The sequence below is a fragment of the Castanea sativa genome, chromosome 2 (genome assembly GCF_040712315.1).
Source record: "Castanea sativa cultivar Marrone di Chiusa Pesio chromosome 2, ASM4071231v1".
In the NCBI taxonomy this organism is placed as follows: domain Eukaryota; kingdom Viridiplantae; phylum Streptophyta; class Magnoliopsida; order Fagales; family Fagaceae; genus Castanea; species Castanea sativa.
This window is the reverse complement of record NC_134014.1, coordinates 16,195,347-16,207,110: the sequence shown is the minus strand read 5'-3', so window position 1 is coordinate 16,207,110 and position 11,764 is coordinate 16,195,347.

Below are 11,764 nucleotides of genomic sequence, written 5' to 3'. Positions count from 1 at the left end.
TTATATAGATATGCTATCACTGAAGATACAAAGCTTGGAAGACTATACGATAGTGTATGATAATCAATCTGTGCACTATGTCTTTATATCGAATCTTTTTTTTTTTTTTGAGAGAGAGAGTTTTATATCGAATCTTATTATAATTCTACATATGGAGATTCAAGGAATAGAGAGAGTATATGCATAGTGTTCCGAAAACAAAAAAGTGAAAAACACAAAACAATGAAATAAAATGATGTAGTCATATTTGGTATATTGTACGTTTTCCTTAGTGCAAAACCGTCTTGCACCACATATATCAAGGTTCAAGGCTTCAAGCTCAAAACTAAAAATTCCTTGATGGCTAATGCAGGGTTGGTAGAAGTGGTTGTGTTGTGGTGTCACATTAATTAAGAAATTCATGTGGGTCCTGGATAAGAATTGAGATCAGGTGTAATAGTTTGGACTATTGCACCATATAATTGCAAATCAAAGGTTAAAACTGAAAGTTTCAAAAGTCACTTTTAATATCAGCTTTTGAATAAAAAAATATTTTAAAATTTCAATTTTTTACTATTTTACTTTTACACATTTTGTTAACTTCTCTTACAACTTAATTTAAAGTGAATTGCACAATTCAATCCCCCGGATAAAAAGACACTCTTGTTCTATTAGTATTGAAATAAGCCCAAGCCAAGTTATGTGCTTTAAGAGATTAGTGTCCATTTGGGTAACAACTAACAAAGCAAAACATAAATATAAGACAAAAGATATAACTTTTGGTAGCTTTATATTATATTATGTTATATTATATATATATATGAAGGAAAAAAAGAGTAGCTTATTTTCAAAAAAAAATTAGTTTTGCTATTATTGTTATTTTAAAAATTGAGACAAGAAGCAAAAAGCCCAAACCGATGTGAATATATTATTCATGTCATTATTGGAGGTTGAGGGTGATGCACTATCTGTGGCCTAACTACTCGGCCTCCTCTTATCTTTTGCTTGGTCTTGTTATTCACAGCTAGCATATTCTATATATATAGTGCAAATTAAATTGATTATAACGGGGTCTAGCATATCTATATTGAAGTCAACTCTTTGTGTCGCTGCTCTAGTAAGATTATGGGGTTAAAAGAGCTAGAGCTTTAATTTATTAGTCAATAACTACTCGCTATCTCGTCTGCATAAGCCTTTACATGGTCTATGATAAATATCTATAATTCTTTTTGTTTTAATTTATTACTTTATTAATCTTATGATCTTATATAAAAAAAAAATTGTAATATATATATATATATATATATATATATATATCATTCTTATTATTTTTTAAGTGTTTTTGTTGATTTCTTTTTATAAGAAGAGACGCACAATGTCTCTAATATAACAGTATAATAGGACTTTTATTGTGTTGTCATATCAACTTTTATACCAAACAAATTTTAATTAAGTTACGTTTTGTTTTTATTGTGTTTTCATTTTTTTTTTCTTTTTAAATTCTTCTCTCATATTACTAAATAATTGTAATTTCTTTCTTTATTAAATTTTATGCATTTCATGATTAATGTTCATATGCTTTTTGTTTTTTGTTTTTTTTTTATTTTTTTTTTTATTTTATTTTATATAGTTTCAACTAATGATGTCCGCTCTCAATGATTGTTCTTATCGTTGAACCAAGACACCTGTTGGTTTTTGACATATGCAAAAATTGAATTTCAGAACGACAAGAGACTTTACCTAATCTAATTTGTTTTTTTTTTAGGAGAAACTAGATACGGATCCATACTAAGGAAGACAATGAAGAAAGTAGGTTTTATTCGGTTATAAGTTTATTGGCCTAGTATTCATTATTTAACTGTAAAAAAGTAGGTTTTATTCGGTTACAAGTTCATTGGACTAGTATTCATCATTTAAGAGCAACCACATTAGCTCGTTCAAATTTTCTATCTATTTTACACGAAAAAACCTATTTTTTCTATTATACACATTCATTTTTACAAAATATCCACATCAGTTTATTTATTCTACACTTTATTCAATAAAATATTCATTCTTTTTACATTTTTTATTATTTCCTTCCCTCTCCTCCTCTCTGAACCCTCTCACAGACCCAACCCAAACCCAACCACCAGCCACCCAGCCACCACCATCAATCCACAATCATCAACCACCATCACCCCACAGAAAATCCAAACAGTAAATCCAAACCCCACAGAAAATCGAGACCCATGAACCCATCATCAACGACTCATCGTCTCGATCTTCGGCGACGCTGGAGTTCGAGACCTCGGCCCCACAAAAAACCCCATGGCACCGGAGGAGGTGCTGGAGCTGTCCAGGTAGTAACGAGCGTCGCCCTCCATGTCCGATCAATTCTCCGTCACCGTCTCCATTTCCAAACAGATTGTTGGATTGGAGAGGCTAATCGGCGTTCCCAACTGACTCGCCGCCCAAACTCGCCGATCGGACTCAGTTCGTGGTGCGCGAGATCTCCGTCGGACTTAGTCCGTGGTGCGAGAGATCTCCGCCGGACTCCGTCCGTGGCGCGTGAGATCTCCGCCGAGATCAACCTGAGATTTTGAAGAAGGAGAAGCTGATCGGGAAAGAGATGAGAGGAAAAGAGAGCTGTGATGAATGGTAAAGAGAGAGAGCTGAGATGAGAGAGTCAGGCGTAGTAGGAAAGAGAAGAAATTATTAAATTAATCTATACATGAGCTACAGTGACCGTGTATATATGCACGGTCACTGTAGCATTTTTACATTTTTGCACTTTTGCACAATTTTAGACAACTTTACATTGTGTATTATAGAAGATTTTCCACCATTTAATGTGGATGCTCTAACTGCTATAAAAAAAATAAAAATAAAATAAAAGGTGTGGGGAGTAAGGGGACCCGAGCAAGTATTTGGGCCTTGGGCTTCATTGACGGGTTCCAGACTGTTTTTTTACCAAAGGCCTTTAAGATTGTAGGTTGGCCCACAAGGCGAAGGTCCAAGGATTCGTCCAAGGAATAATCTCTCCTCGGAAAAACCTACGGTGACCCTGGGATTTGTCGTGAAGATTATAGGCAGTGTTCCGGATGAACTGTTGGTTAAGAGGGGGATCTAGATACCTTCTAGACGCTACGGAGTGAGAGAAATATCTTAGAAAAATGCTACTACTTCCATATTAAAGACCCTGCACCTACCTCCCTGGCCGCATTAATGAAGAAGTGACTCCTGAACAGTAGGAGGGACCTTCTGGCCATTGTTTAAGGACTTCAAGAAGGTGGTGGAAAGTAGGGGAGATGATCTAAGGGTAAGATTTGTGTGACACGTGGATAAAGAGGGAAGGAGAAGAGGTATTTAAAGAGGGAAGAGAGTAAAGAAAAGGATGGAGAGGTTCAGGGAACTAGACAAGGATTAAGAACTGTAATCTTTGAAAGAAAAAAGAGAAATAATACATAAATCGTCCTCGGCTTACGTTCGAGGAGGTTCATTTGCCCTATTTGTCCATTGTTTGCAAATACTGTAACATTCTAGCCTGTTCATCAAGCTTCGAACACCACTAAAATAGATTGCGAACCCACACTCTACAAATTTCATTGTTTAAGGCTCATTGGGCCTAAGCCCACGTTTGTTTTTGGGTCCAGGCGCAATTGTGCACTTACAAATGGTATTCATTATTTAATTGTCTGAGCCATCATATGTCGCTAACAAGAGCAGTATTATAAGGAAAATTGTTGTGTATTTCCGGAGTATCATAAATACATACTCCCTCCTCTCACATGAATGGTGAGTCCTATCATGAATTTAATTAGTAGGACCTACTATTCAAGTGAGAGAGGGGAGTATACATTTATGGTACTCCGGGAGTACCTAATAATTTTCCGTATTATAATTAGCATGGGCTTTTAAACAACTTGTCTTCATAAATTATCATTAATATATCACTATCATGCCAAGTAAACGCCCAAAGTAAGTTGATCCGCAAAGCAAGCAAATGTTTCTTCCTCGCGTGAGCGCTTTTTTTATTTATTTTGGATTGACATAGGTACGGGTCGTTAAGAGAACTTCTGTCTTCTTAGTAAAAGAAAAGCCTTCTCGCGTGAGCGCTTAGAGTTTGAAACAACTTGCCTAAATCATTCTTCAACTATTATATTGTGATAGTGATATGCACGTAACTGACAGAAGATATATTTTTAAATTAAAATAAAATAAAAAATAAATATGGTTGACTAATTAATATAAGTTCTTTTAAAAATCTCAAACTATTAACAATAGCTTCTTTTTAAAAAAAAAATACAATAACTATTAACAATAGCTTCTTTTTTTTAAATATAATAAAATTTCAACTTATAATATTCGCTCCAAGATAATTATTTTTTATTATCTAGCTAAGAAACTAATCGATTTTTGTGTAGATAGAGTTTAAATCTCAAAACTTTCATTAAACGACAAGAGGGTTTACCAATTTAGTTAACTAATTAAACCCACTATTAATAATAACATTTTAAACGAAATAATAATTTAAAGTTGTTGGATCTTTGATAATAGAGCTGAATTAGTTTTATATTTTAATGTATTTATAATGCAGTGAGATTTTTTTTTTATCATATACATAGGGTAAGAGAAGGCTATACACTTTTCACAACCACAACTTCTAATTACCCAACGTTCATTATCAAATCTATAATATACGATCGATATACTAATTTGTTAAAGCGAAAGTCTATATGATTTTTTAATAAGTGCCCTTTTGTTTCAGCTTTAAAAGTTGCGTTTTCTAAAAAAGCTACGTTTTCATTTGTGAAGGAAAAGCACATTTCGCGAAAGCAGCCCTGAGCTCCGTTGCAAAAAAGCGTTGGTGCGTTTCATGTTACCGTTGCGCAAATTTCCCAAAAACCCAATTTTATCCCTTTGTTTATAACACAATTTTACAAAGGAACCCAATAATGAAATTAGAACAAAAAAAAAAAACCACCGATCTAACCCATTTCTGCCGCATGTCGTTGGCAGTGGGGAAGAGATCAAGCAGCAGTGGGGAGGAAGACAGGTGGCGGTGAAGGCAGAGCAGATCAGCAGACGACGAAGTTGTGTTGAGGAAGACAGGCAACGGTGAAGGCAGAGATCAAGCACCAATCTGACCCATTCCTCCCTTTTGGATTTCCCCCTCTATCTTCGTTTGATGAGAATCAAATGGTGTGGTTTGTGTGACCTTGCAGACGAAGTGGTAAGAGAAAAGAGAGAAAGGAAGAAGAAAAAAAAAAAAACTCTGCGGCAACTGGAACGTTTTGGAGGAAGTTGAAGGGAAAAAGGGGGGAAGAAACTGGAATGTTTTGGAGGAAGTGGTAGGGAAAAAGGAAAAAGAAAAAGAAAACTGGAATGTTCTGGAGGAAGTGATAGGGAAAAAAGGAAAAAAGAAAAAAGTGAAGAGAAGGGTACGTGTGTGGAGGAGAAAAAAAGAGGGAAAAAAAAGAAAAAGAAGAAGGAAATATGGATGAAAAAAAGTAAAGAAATAAGGGAAAAATAAAATAAAGAATAAGAAATTAAAATTGAGAAATGTTATCACAATATTTTCACAATAAATTTTAAGTGATAGGTTATTATTAGTTAATATTGGTGAGAAAAAACTAATTTTTTAGAAACTTTGAAAGTTCTTTTTAGAATAATTTTTTTGGAAGTATTTTCACAATACTTTATATATACATTGTCTTTTTCAGTAATTTACCACTTAAACCGCCACTTTTATAAGTGCTAGCCAAACACTCAGTTTTTTTAAAAAGTACTTTTTAACAGTTTTTACCAAACACTCAACTTTCATATCGCACTTTTTAAAAACCCTACTTTTTCAAAAAGCCCAATTTTAAAAAGCTAAACCAAACTCACCCTAAGTAGTCAACCAAAAGTTGTAGCCTTCTCGCTGATGTAGCCTAGATCTCCAAGGCAAAATATTTAAAATCAAATCAAATTGACTCAAAACTATGGCAACTAATTGGACCAAAATGGGAATATATCCCTTTCGCGCAAAACATATAGCAAAATGCCCCTATCCTGAAACTATTTAGGAAAATGTTCCTGTTTTAAACTCAATTTTCTAAAAATCGAGTTTCAATAAAAAACTCGATTTAAAAAAAATAAGTTATAAGCAATCAAACTTAAAAATAAAAATAAAAAACTACATAGAACTCTAGTTCCATGTAGTTTTTTTCCAATAACTTGATTTTTGAAAAATCAAGTTTCAAATAGGAGTATTTTGCTACTTGTTTTGAGCAAAAATTGAGAAAAGTTCTCCCAACTAATTGCCTAGTTTATCTTTTACACTAGGCACTTTGCAACTGATTATGAAAAACTGTTTCTTTCTTCTACCGTCAGTCACATAATAATAAACCATCTTGTGAAGGTGTAGCTTGTAGGTCTGGAAGCCCACAACTTGCAATGCTCAAGCCCAAAGGGCCGAAACAAAATGCAAAAGGGCAGGGGATTAGGGGTGTTTTTGTTGTTGGGACATGTGTTGTGTTTTAATTGGTTAATAGTTTGGATTGGTTTTGAGAGGGCAGTCGAGTACAATTTCATGTCAATGGGTCATCCATTGACCGCTACTGTCGTGCGACGCGACGTGCTTTCCCTTAAACAATAAAATAATATAATCAATAAGTAGAATAAAATCAGAAATGCTGTAGCTATAACATAAAACATTCAACATGTTAAAAACATCTTGCGAAATACTATAAAAGCATTAGAGTTTGTTGCGTAAAGATTGTGCCGGGGCAAAATTAATTATAAGTTGAAAATAATAAGGACCATATTGACACTAACTTTAAAGTGTAAGAATTAAGATGGTGTTTTTGCCCAACTCTTTATTGGATTAATATATTCATAGTTAGATTACATATTTTTATTTTTTTTAATTTGCATATCAAATTTTATATTGATTAGATGTATTTATTCGATTCATAAAATCATGTTTTGTATAATTGTAAAATACTAAAAAAAAAAGGTTCAAATTTAAAGCTTTTATAAACGATATTGTTATTGATCTGGGGTTTTTGCTTCCTCACCGCCTCCTTCTCTCTCTCTCTCTCCCTCTCTGTCTCTCTCTCTGTTTCCTATTACATTTTGTCATCCTTGTTTCTCTCTCTACATTGGTGTTGGTGTTGGTGTTTGTGTTTGTGTTTGTTGCATGGGTGGGTCAATAGACGCTTGAATTTGTCTCTCACCTTTCTCCTCTTCACTAACCCCCATTCCCCACATACACACAACTTCCCAGTTCTAGCCCATATCTCATTAGCTTCCCTCTGTTTCTCTCTGTACCTGGTTTTGTTAAAAAAAAAAAAAAAAAAAAACCCAAACACATACACCCAAATACCCACAAAAAAAAACAAAAAAAAACCTCATGCTCACTAACATCCTCGATTGGGCTGGGTGCCAAGTTATAGCTCATATAAATGCAAACCGTGGCCCAGCAAATAGAGTGTCACTATGGTCATACCCAGGTGGAAGACACTAACTCAAGTCACCCCTTCTACTCTTTTTTTTTTTTTTTTTTTTCTCAGCTAAAAAAAAAAAAAGTATATCGTTTTGGAATCTGATTCAAACATAGCAATTAACTTATTCACTAACAGGGAAGATCCTTCACTAGGTCTTTCTACCTTGGTTTATGATTGCAGGGGGCTCATGGAGAGGCAATGGACGGTGCATCCACATCACGCGCAACAAGAGGGAGGCTAACGGAATAGCAAACGGAGCAGCAAAGGGCAAAGATCAAAATAATAGAATAAGGGAATATGACCACTTCCCACATTGTGTATGAAGCACATCGTTTATGGCAGCATGATTTTCAAAGGAATGGGTTAATCATATCTCCTACACACTGCATGACAAGTTTCAGCTAGCTATTATAGTATCATTAATTGTTGGTTATCCATGCATATTTAAGTTTACAGAATGACATATTTACTTCTCTTTCTTTATTTTCTTGACTTTGTAGACTGTAGTGGATGAATACACAAACCACAACTATATATGGTTAATTTATCAAAATTTCAAAGGGAAACAAAGGCAAATGCTACCACAACCGACAGGCCTACTTTTTATTTTTTTTTATTTTTTTTCCTCATCAGTAGGAACAGCAGTATCACTTGCTAATTTAATATAGAACAGCGTCGTCACTTGCCAAATCATTTGCCAATTTAATAAAGCTTGAAGATACAAGTGTGTGTTAATTTATTTTATTATGGATAATCGATATGCATTATATAGATATGCTATCACTGAAGATACAAAGCTTGGAAGACTATACGATAGTGTGTGATAATCAATCTGTGCACTATGTCTTTATATCGAATCTTTTTTCTTCTTTTTTTTTGAGAGAGTTTTATATCGAATCTTATTATAATTCTACATATGGAGATTCAAGGAATAGAGAGAGTATATGCATAGTGTTCCGAAAACAAAAAAGTGAAAAACACAAAACAATGAAATAAAATGATGTAGTCATATTTGGTATATTGTACGTTTTCCTTAGTGCAAAACCGTCTTGCACCACATATATCAAGGTTCAAGGCTTCAAGCTCAAAACTAAAAATTCCTCGATGGCTAATGCAGGGTTGGTAGAAGTGGTTGTGTTGTGGTGTCACATTAATTAAGAAATTCATGTGGGTCCTGGATAAGAATTGAGATCAGGTGCAATAGTTTGGACTATTGCACCATATAATTGCAAATCAAAAGTTAAGACTGAAAGTTTCAAAAGTCACTTTTAATCTTAGCTCTTGAATAAAAAAATATTTTAACTTTCAATTTTTTACCATTTTACTTTTACACACATTTTGTTGACTTCTCTTACAACTTAATTTAAAGTGAATTGTACCATTCAATCCCCCCGGATAAAAGTACACTCTTGTTCTATTAGTATTGCGATAAGCCCAAGCCAAGTTATGTGCTTTAAGAGATTAGTGTCCATTTGGGTAACAACTAACAAAGCAAAACATAAATATAAGACAAAAGATATAACTTTTGGTAGCTTTATATTATATTATATATATATATATATATATATGAAGAAAAAAAAGAGTAGCTTATTTTCAAAAAAATTTAGTTTTGCTATTATTGTTATTTTAAAAATTGAGACAAGAAGCAAAAAGCCCAAACCGATGTGAATATATTATTCATGTCATTATTGGAGGTTGAGGGTGATGCACTATCTGTGGCCTAACTACTCGGCCTCCTCTTATCGTTTGCTTGGTCTTGTTATTCACAGCTAGCATATTCTATATATATAGTGCAAATTAAATTGATTATAACGGGGTCTAGCATATCTATATTGAAGTCAGCTCTTTGTGTCGCTGCTCTAGTAAGATTATGGGCTTAAAAGAGCTAGAGCTTTAATTTATTAGTCAATAACTACTCGCTATCTCGTCTGCATAAGCCTTTACATGGTCTATGATAAATATCTATAATTCTTTTTGTTTTAATTTATTAATTTATTAGTCTTATGATCTTATATATAAAAAAATTGTAATATATATATATATATATATATATATATATATATATATATATATATCATTCTTATTATTTTTTAAGTGTTTTTGTTGATTTCTTTTTATAAGAAGAGACGCACAATGTCTCTAATATAACAGGCGAAAATGGGCAAATGCCCATTTCGCACAAAAAAAATGGGCAAATGCTCTCTTTCCCAAACTAATTAGGGAAATACCTCTCTTTTGAAACTCGATTTTCTCAAAATTAAGTTTCAAAAAAAAATTCTAGAGCCCTATAACAACGTTTTAAGAAGCCTATAGTGATGTTTTAAGAACCTATAGCAGCGCTTTGTAACTCGACCTCCATGAAATCGAGTTACATGTAAATTTTTCCTCGAGTTACAAAACGCCGCTATAGGTCCTTTAAAAAGTCACTATAAGCTCCTTAAAATGTCGCTATAGAGCTTAACTCGATTTTGAGAAAATCGAATTTCAAATGAGGGATATTTCCCTAATTAGTTTGAGAAAGGAGACAGCATGCTGATTTTTTTTCGCGAAAAGGGCAAAACCCGCAAAAACCCATTTTGGCCAATATAACAGTATAATAGGACTTTTATTGTGTTGTCATATCAACTTATATACCAAACAAATTTTAATTAAGTCACGTTTTGTTTTTATTGTGTTTTCATATTTTTTTTCTTTTTAAATTCTTCTCTCGTATTACTAAATAATTGTAATTTCTTTCTTTATTAAATTTTATGCATTTCATGATTAATGTTCATATGATTTTTGTTTTGTTTTTTTTATTTTATTTTATATAGTTTCAACTAATGATGTTCGCTCTTAACGATTGTTCTTATCGTTGAACAAAGACACCTATTGGTTTTTGACATATGCAAAAATTGAATTTCAGATATTTTATTTGACGACAAGAGACTTTACCTAATCTCATTCACAAGCATTGTTTAATTTGTTTTTTGTGAGGAGAAACTAGATACGGATCCATACTAAGGAAGACAATGAAGAAAGTAGGTTTATTCGGTTATAAGTTTATTGGCCTAGTATTCATTATTTAACTGTAAAAAAAAAGTAGGTTTTATTCGGTTACAAGTTCATTGGACTAGTATTCATCATTTAATTGCAATAAAAAAATAAAAAATAAAAGGTATTCATTATTTAATTGTCTGAGCCATCATATGTCGTTAACAAGAGCAGTATTATAATTAGCATGGGCTCTTAAACAACTTGTCTTCATAAATTATCATTAATATATCACTATCATGCCAAGTAAACGCCCAGAGTAAGTTGAACCGCGCAAAGGAAGCAAATGTTTCTTCCTCGCGTGAGTGCTTTGAGTTTGAAACAACTTGCCTAAATCATTCTTCAACTATTATATTGTGATAGTGATATGTACGTAACTGACGTAAGATATATATATTTATTTTAATATGGTTGACTAATTAATATAAGTTCTCTTAAAAATCTCAAACTATTAACAATAGCTTCTTTATTTTTAAAAAAAATACAATAACTATCAACAATAGCTTCTTTTTTAAAAATATAATAAAATTTCAACTTATAATTCGCTTCAAGATAATTATTTTTTATTATCTAGCTAAGAAACTAATCGATTTTTGTGTAAATAGAGTTTAAATCTCAAAACTTTCATTCAACAACAAGAGGTTTACCAATTTAGTTAACTAATTAAACCCACTATTAATAATAACACTTTAAACGAAATAATAATTTAAAGTTGTTGGATCTTTGATAATAGAGCTGAATTAGTTTTATATTTTAATGTATTTACAATGCAGTGAGATTTTTTATTTATTTATTTATTTTTTTTATTTTTTTTATCATCATATACATAGGGTAAGAGAAGGCTGTACACTTTTCACAACCACAACTTCTAATTACCCAACATTCATTATCAAATCTATAATATATGATCCATATACTAATTTCTTAAAGCAAAAATCTATGTGATTTTTTAATAAGTGCCCGTTTGTTTCAACTTTTAGAAGCTGATAGGCGCTTTTTGAAACCAAATAAATAAAATGCGCGTTTGGTAAATTTTAAAAGTTGCGTTTTCTAAAAAAGCTATATTTTCATTTGTGAAAGGAAAAACGCGTTTCGCAAAAGCAGCCCTGAGTTCCATTGCAAAAAAGCGCTGGTGCGTTTCATGTTACTGTTGCGCAAATTTTCCAAAAACCCAATTTTATCCATTTGTTTATAACACAATTTTACAAAGGAACCCAATAATGAAATCAGAAAGAAAAAAAAAAAAAAAAAAAAAAAACGATCTGACCCATTTCTGCTGC